Raw genomic sequence first — 8626 nt, 5'->3', positions numbered from 1 at the left:
AACATCAACAAAGCTCACAGTTCTAGCTTCACAATCCAGGAATAATCTTACATGGCTCTTAGGTCTTGGGACATGTTGCAGTGTAATTGGGGAGGTGGTAAAGAGACTGCACTGAATGTCGTTCTTAACACACCCAAGACTAAAGAGACCCTCCTCTCCATATATATTGCCATTCCGATTCTTCTCGTGCCAATACTTATTACAGACACCAAAAGCTCAATTCCCAGAGTCCCCCACATGGACCTCCCAGTAATATTTGCCGGAGGTGAAAGTCTGAGCATCCCATGCAAGAAAACTTGTAGGTGTTGCAGTGATATGGGGTGCATTTTGACGGTCACATCCAATACAAATGCTTCTCAAATCTCCGCATTGAAAGATATGACTGTTGGCTTCATTATGATGCAGAGTAATATCCACTGCAAAATGAATAAATACATAAATAAATAAACAAATACAAAGAAAGAAAGAAAGAAAACATGCATAGCCATGTGTAAATAAGCAAAAATTGTTCTACCAAGAAGTTAATTTACCAGGAAACGTAAAGTCACAAGGACACTTTTGCTTGTAACTTCTAATAAAATATAGAGATGATTAATATTGTCTACAAGACAAACAAAACGCTAACCAAAGATATTAAAAGCGTTTTGAAAACTTACACACTGAGAGCCAAATGTAAGACCAATTTCTTTCAATCCAATTTTCAAAGCAAAATTTGCACATTTGTACTAACTTGTTAGAAACTTTCTGAACTACATCTAGTCTGAGGCACTAAGAAGGATGAGACATCGGTTGCAAAGGACTCCTATAATAGCATCATGAATTCCGCTAAAACTGCAGCCCGAACAAACATCAAATGTATGGTGAATCTCGGGCGGAAGAACAAAGAAGTCACTGATATTTTAGGAAAAGCTTATAAGGACAATGCCCCAAAGGAATCAGCCGTTTACCAATGTATAGCTTGTTTTAAGAGGAGATGAGAAGATACGGAAGGTGAATCCTGCGGTTGCTAAGAAAAGCAAATGCTGTGGAAACCATTGTGCCCAGATCAGCTGTATTCACGAACAGAGTTTCAGTGCATATTTTAAACAGGAGGGATCACGATCCTGTCTAAAATGCAAACGAAAAATGCGCACATCAGCCGGGCATGATGGCGGGTGCCTATAATCCCCGCAACTCGGGAAGCTGAGGCAGGGGAATTGAACCCAGGAGTCAGAGGATGCAGTGAGCCGAGATCGCGCCACTGCACTCCAGCCTGGGCGACAGAGCGAGACTCTGGAGCAGAAGAGGCCCTCTGGTTTGGAGAGTGTTCCGCTTTTCTGCTCTGGCTCCTCCCCATCTTTGCGGTTTTCCCTACCTTTGCTCATTGATGCTGGTGACCTGCCGATGGGGTTATGGAGTGTATGTTCTTTTAGCTGATGCTGATGCTATTCCTTTGTGTTTATTAGTTTTCCTTCTAACAGTCAGGTCCCTAAGCTGCAGATCTGTTGGAGTTTGCTGGAGGTCTATTCCAGACCCTATTTGCCTAGGTTGGTGGGAGAGTCAACTAGTTCAATCCTGGCAGAAGACAGTGTGGCCATTCCTCAAGGATCTAGAACTAGACATACCATTTGATCCAGCGACCCCATTACCGGGTATACACCCGAAGGTTTATAAATCATGCTAGGGTAAAGACACATGCACACGTATGTTTATGGCAGCACTATTCAGAATGCAAAGACTTGGAAGCCAACCCAATTGTCCATGGACGATGATAGACTGCATTAAGGAAATGTGGCACATAAACACCATGGATTTCTATGCAGCCACCAAAAAGGATAAGTTCATGTCCTTTGCAGGGACATGGGTGGAGCTGGAAACCATCATTCGGAGCAAACTGTCACAAGGACAGAAAACCAAACACCCCGTGTTCTCACTCATAGGTGGGAATTGAACAATGGGAACACTGGGACACAGGGTGGGGAACGTTACACACTAGGGCCTGGCACGGGGTGGAGGGCGGGGTCAGGGATAGCATTGGGAGAAATACCTAACATAAATGATAAGATGATGGGTGCAGCAGGTCAGCATGGCACATGGATACCTGTGGAACAAGCGTGCTCTTTGGGCACACGCACCCTACAGCTTAAGGTATAATAAAAAATACTAGTGGGGAAATAACTTTTTTGTATATTTGATTCAGGTTCTTTTGGGCAGTTTACTTAGACACATTATGCAACCTTGAGATGCCTCAATCCAAGGACACGAAGGTTTCCGTGACAATTGACATATATCAACACCTATTTCAAATACGTATTTTATCAATTCGATGCTGCCTCAAAATACCACACTTTTGTCAGAATAGGGTAGAGTGTTTCTGAAAGAACTAGTGATTAAAATAGTGCCTCATTTACATTTTAATTACATTTCTATGACTACTACAGATGTTTGACTTCCCTTGGGTGCTGTAAAACTATTCTCTTCTGAGTACATTGCTGTTTTCCTGATGTTTACCTTATTGCCTGTTAAGGCCTACAACCCAACTAATTCGTCCAGTCTCTCATTACAGACCAGTGTGGCAAATTGAAACCACAATGAGGCCCAGGGCGCAGTGGCTCACACCTGTAAAGCCAGTACACTGGGAGGCGAAGCATGGCTGATCATTTGAGGTCAGGAGTTCAAGACCCGCCTGGCCAACATGGTGGAACCCCATCTGTACCAGAGACACAAAGTTAGCTGGGCATGGTAATTCTGCCTATTTATCTCAGCTGAGGTAGGAGAATCACTTGAACCCGGGAGGCAGGTTCTGCCTTTCTGATCTCAGCTGAGTCAGGAGACTCACCTGAACCTGGGAGGCAGGGGATCTAGTGAGCCGATATCAAGTCACTGCACCCCAACCTGGGTGACAAGAGCAAAACGCTGTCTCAAAACAAAGCAAAACAACAACACTAAAACTGTGATATATACCCGATAGAATACTATGAAGCCTAAAAAAGGAAAGAAATCATATCATTTGCAACATGAATGAGTCTACAGGATGTTACAGTGAGTGAAATAAAGCAAAGGCCAGGCACGGTGGCTCATGACCGTAATCCCACCACTTTGGGAATCCAAGGCAGGTGGAGCACTTGAGCCCAGGAGTTGGAGGTAAAACTGGGCGACGTGGTGAAACCCCATCGCTACAAAAAAAATACAAACATTACACAGGTGTGGTGTTTGGACGCTTGTAGTCGTAGCTACACAGCAGACTCAAGTGGGAGTATCTCTTGAACCCGGGAGGTGGAGGCTGTGGTGAGCCGTGTTGGTATCACTGTACTCCAGCTTGGTTGACAGAGTGAGACCCTGTATCAAAAAGCATATAAATACATAATAAATTTTTAAAAAGCGAGCACAGAAAGTCGAATAATGCATGACCTGACTGATATGAGGAACGAACGTAACGTCGTTGAAATCATAGCTGCAGAGAGCAGAACGGTGGTTACCCGAGGCAGGTGCCAGGGAGGGTTTGGGGAGATGTTGGTCAATTGATACCAAATTTCAGACAGGAATATTTCTAGAGATCTACTGAGCGGCACGGCGACTACAGTGAATAACTACGTATTGTCTACTTGAAAATAGCTGTGGGAGTAGATTTTAAACGTATTCTCATCACAATCAAATCAGGATGTGAGGAAACGAGTGTGTTAATTAGCTTCATTTGGTCATTCCACAATGTATACATGTATGAAGCCTCACGTTGTACACCATAAATATATATAATTTTCACTGGTCTATTTAAAATGAAAACTTAAATACATTATAAAACTTAAATGAAATAACATACAATAAAAAAGACCTTTATTTGTTAAATCTCCAAAGAAGGAGTCTAACTCATAAAGGAAAATGAACTTCGAGGAGTGGTAAAGTCAATCAGAAACGTCCCACTTCAGTGCTTCCCGAAACGTGTCGGACAGAGTGGACATCCTGTTGTTCACTAACTCCTTGTTCTGGAACAGTTAGTGTGTGTGTATATATGGGTGTGTGCGTTTATACACACAAATTAAATTAATGGTAATGAAAGCATTCTGACTCTCAGTTTAATTTAGTTATGTACACAGACACACCACCCCGCCCCCCACACGCACATTTATCAAATCAGCCACTCCACCAAAACTAGCTACTTAGTGTGTCATCTCTCACTGCAGATTCAAAAGAGAAACGTGAATCTAGAGAGGCATGATGGTTCGTTCTCTCTTGGAGTCCAGTTGGAAGTTGACTGACTGATTGAGACATTGTAGTTGGTTGGTCTGGGTGGAAGAATCCACTTGGACCCTTAGTTGAACACCTACTATGTGCGATCGTTTTAAGGCTGCCCGTGTGTTGCTTCGTTCATTCCTCACCATGACCTCCTAAACAAACTTTGGAGATCAAAAACCAGAAGCGCGCAGAAGTTACTCTTCCAGTGTTACACAGCTAGTAAGTGGTGGAATTGGAATGTGATCCCAGATGTGCAGTTCTAGAGCCTAAGGGTTTCACCCACCTCACTGTGGTGGCTCTACCGAAAAACAGCTAAGCGCGCATTGAGAAGCTGGGGACTTTCAGCTTTGCTTTTAAATGTTTTTTCTTTTCAATGTTTAAATTCATAACAAGATTGATTGGGTGCCAGCCCCGGGGGTGGGGGAAAAATCGGGTGGGGGAGGGGAGGTTCAGAAAGCCCCACAGAAGGGGAAGATGCCCAGGAGAGAAGACTGTCAGGAGGCTGTTGGGTCAGGGGGCTCGCCTTATTCTCGGAGGCCATGGAGGTCCAGGTGGGCTGGGGGAGGCGAGTGTTGTAAGGCCAGAGGTCTGGCAGGGACGGAGGGATGGGGACAGGCGCGAGGGGCCGCGGCAGGGACTCGGGGGACTGGGAGTGGGGGCTCGGGCCTCGGGGAGCCCATTGGTGGAAGGGCAGAGGTCCGGGAGGGGCAGAGGGATGGGGACAGGGGCGACGGCCCGCGGCAGGCACTCCGGGGGACTGGGAGTCGGGGGTCGGGGTGAGTCTCGGCTTTTGGCCCTGTCCTGCCGCCGGCTGCTCCCGTTTCTTTCGCTTTGCGGGGAGGTGGACAGGGTTAGCTCTCGGGATTGAGGGCGGTTTTGGAAGCGGCCTGGGGCTAAGGACAGGCCAGGGCGGCGGGAGAGGCGGAGCGGTGGCATCGCTGGATCTGGGCGCGCTGTCGGACCTTCCACATCACCAGCTGCAGGCAGGCGTTGGCGTCCTCGCTGGAGTTGTGCCCGTCCTGGCTGTCCTGGATGATCTGTCCCAGGTAGTCGGCCGCGAGATTCCTGAGGGAGCGCTTGTAGGGGAAACCCAGGTAGTGCGGGAAGAGCACGGCCGTGTCCACCACGGTGCTGTGGATGAGCTTCAGGGCCAGCAGATCGCTCTCCAGGCTGTGCCCGATGAGGATGGTTTGGGCGCTGAAGAAGCTCAGCAGGATGGCTTGGACTTTGGGCAACGTGATGCTCGTGTTGGCGACGTCGGCCTCGGTCACTCCGGAAAACCTGGTGTTGTAGTCCACGATCTCGTTGTCGGGCTTGACGAAGGTGTCGTACACCACTCGCATGTCGGCGTCCACCACGGTGACGCGGGTCAGCTCTAGGCCGTGCGTGGTGTAGCACATCTCACAGTCCAAGGCGTAGATCCCTGGATAAGCGTCTCTGGAAAACTCTTTCTCGAAGGTCTTCACGAAGCCATCGAGGCTGTCCTTGCGGCCGTCCCGCACGTGCTGCTTGGCCACCTGGCAGCCCACGGAGCCAGGAGCCGCTGCACAGCAGGTGTACTGGCTGACCCGGCCTCCAGCCACTTGGCTCGAGCGGACCCGCCCCCAGTGGTAATAACACAACTGCTCGCGTACACAGCGGCCCGAGGAGGACACCAGCTACTCGGTGCCAGAATGGCAGCAGACCCTGCAGGAGGATTCGCCGGGCCCCTTCCCCTGGCCAGTGAAGAGGACGGCGCCTCCGGGCTGCTCGGGGTGCGGGAAGGGGTAGCCGTTCTCCTTGAGCTGGTCCTGGGTGAGCAGGAACTCCTGGAGGCGGCTGTACAGGGCGGCCCTGCTGAGGCCGGGCATGGAGCTGGGGGTCAGGCCCTTCAGTCTCTTGAGGGTGTTCAGGACCACATTCAGGTACACGTTCCTGTTGGGGCTGCAGTCGTAGGCCGCCTTCTCCTCGTTCAGCGCCTTCTCCTCGGCCTCCTGCTTGGAAGCGCAGAACTTGGGACACTCTTTGGTGAACAGTTGTAGATAGCCTCGGCGGATGACGGTGGGGACTTGGCACCCCGACCTTCGGAGGACAATGGGTTTCTACAAAGGCGGTAAGGATGGACGACGGACGATCCGCTTAGAGCTGATGGTGGTGGAGGTCTTGTCTGCCATCCCCGACCTGTTGCGCGTCTTCTGTGGCTGTCTGCCGACCTTGGAGCCATTGGAGCGTTGGCTTCTGCTGGCCTCCCGGGTTCTCTTGGCATCTGTGGCACCAGTGGCCAAGCAAGGGCTGTGAAAGTGGGCGATCCTCTTCCTCTCCCTGGGGGCTGAGATGCAAACGGCGGAGGGTCTCTCTGCCAGCTTTGGGGCGGCTGGCAGGCAGCAGGCCGATCTCCTCTGCGCAGGGAAGCACCAAGCCTCCGTCACCATCTCGGGCCACGCTGGGGGCACCGCCGGACCCCTATTCTCGGGCTCCGTCTGGATCCCCACAGATGCTGAGGCCTGCTTGTACATCTGGGGCACCCAGAGCCCAAAGCTCTGGGCAGGCTGATGAGAGGGCAGTGGGAATTCTGGAGCCTCGAGGGCCGCCTCCTCGGCCACCTTCTTCGCTTCTGGATAGCCGGGTGGGAACCAGCAGGGAGCTGTGGCTCGCAACATCTCGCTGCCTTCGGGAGCACCTGCGTGGCTCTGCTCCTCTCCCAACTGGCGGCTTCAAGGAGTGCCGCCGCGGATGCGCACCGCCTTTATATACGCACAGGGCTCTTCTGTGAGAGAGGGTGGGACTTCTCCTCAATTACATTGCTACTTCGATCCAATCACACTGAACCTCATCTTCCACCAGACTCCAACTTGCGGGGGAGCTCAAGGTCTGCTAATGGAAGCAACCCGAACTCCTGGTTGCTAACCTTGGAGCTAGCTTGCTTTTCCTGAGGTGATTAACTGTCCCTGCGCAGCAGTACCATAATGGCTAGTGGAACTGAGCCGCATAGCCGCACATTGTGTTTCAGGCAGGTTGGTCAACTTGCTGGGGCCCACACAGCACCCCCACGGAGCCGGGACTGGGCAAGCCGTCTGCTGCCTGCTAGTGGGCAGGATCTGTCTGGGCTTGCCTTTCCCTGCTCTGTGCACACCTCCACCGTGGGCAGTTTGAGGACAGGAAGTGGACCGCATCCACTTCTCTCCCAGGACGTGGGCAACGTTCCACACACGGGGTCTTCAAAAACTTCACAGAAAATATACATGCTGAAAATCTATGCAGGGATTTCAATGTGTTTGCACTAAAATTAACTTGTACTAACTTGTTAGAACCTTCCTGAACTAGATCTAGACTGAGGCACTAAGAAGGATGAGACATCGGTTGAAAAGGACTCCTATCAGAGCAACATGAATTCCGCTAAAATTGCAGCAAGAAGAAACACCAAATGTATGATGAATCTCGGGCGGAATATCAAAGAAGTCACTGATGTTTTATGAAAAGCTTATAAGGAGAATGCCCCAAAGGAATCAGCCGTTTACCAATGTATAGCTTGTTTTAAGAGGAGATGAGAAGATACGGAAGGTGAATCCTGCTGTGGCTATGAAAAGCCAATGCTGTGGAAACCATTGTGCCCAGATCAGCTGTACTCACGAGCAGAGTTTCAGTGGGAATTTTAAACAGGAGGGATCACGATCCTGTCTAAAATGCAAACCAAAAATGCGCACATCAGCCGGGCATGAAGGCGGGTGCCGATAATCCCCGCAACTCGGGAAGCTGAGGTAGGGGAATTGAACCCAGGAGTCAGAGGTTGCAGTGAGCCGAGATCACGCCACTGCATTCCAGCCTGGGCGACAGAGCGAGACTCTGGAACAGAAGAGTCCCTCTGGTTTGGAGAGTGTTCCGCTTTTCTGCTCTGGCTCCTCCCCATCTTTGCGGTTTTCCCTACCTTTGCTCATTGATGCTGGTGACCTGCCCATGGGGTTATGGAGTGTATGTCCTTTTAGCTGATGCTGATGCTATTCCTTTCTGTTTATTAGTTTTCCTTCTAAGAGTCAGGTCCCTCAGCTGCAGATCTATTGGAGTTTGCTGGAGGTGCATTCCAGACCCTGTTTGCCTAGGTTGGTGGGAGAGTCAACTAGTTCAAACATGGTGGAAGACAGTGTGGCCATTCCTCAAGGATCTAGAACTAGACATACCATTTGACCCAGCAACCCCATTACCGGGTATACACCCGAAGGTTTATAAATCATGCTAGTGTAAAGACACATGCACACGTATATTTATGGCAGCACTATTCAGAATGCAAAGACTTGAAACCCAACCCAATTGTCCATTGACGATGATAGACTGCATTAAGAAAATGTGGCACATAAACACCCTGGATTACTATGCAGCCATCAAAAAGGGTAAGTTCATGTCCTTTGCAGGGACATGTGTGAAGCTGGAAACCATCATT

At 49.9% G+C, this 8626-nt stretch overlaps 1 pseudogene; it reads right to left on the bottom strand.

Annotated features, from left to right (window-relative positions):
• Positions 1–5105: 5105 nt before the first annotated feature.
• LOC116464937 (exonuclease GOR-like) lies at positions 5106–6899 on the bottom strand (annotated as a pseudogene).
• Positions 6900–8626: the final 1727 nt, after the last annotated feature.

The sequence above is a fragment of the Hylobates moloch genome, unplaced genomic scaffold (genome assembly GCF_009828535.3).
Source record: "Hylobates moloch isolate HMO894 unplaced genomic scaffold, HMol_V3 SCAFFOLD_2279, whole genome shotgun sequence".
Classification (NCBI taxonomy): domain Eukaryota; kingdom Metazoa; phylum Chordata; class Mammalia; order Primates; family Hylobatidae; genus Hylobates; species Hylobates moloch.
The sequence above is the reverse complement of the archived record's forward strand: the minus strand, read 5'-3'. Positions and strand labels throughout refer to the sequence as shown.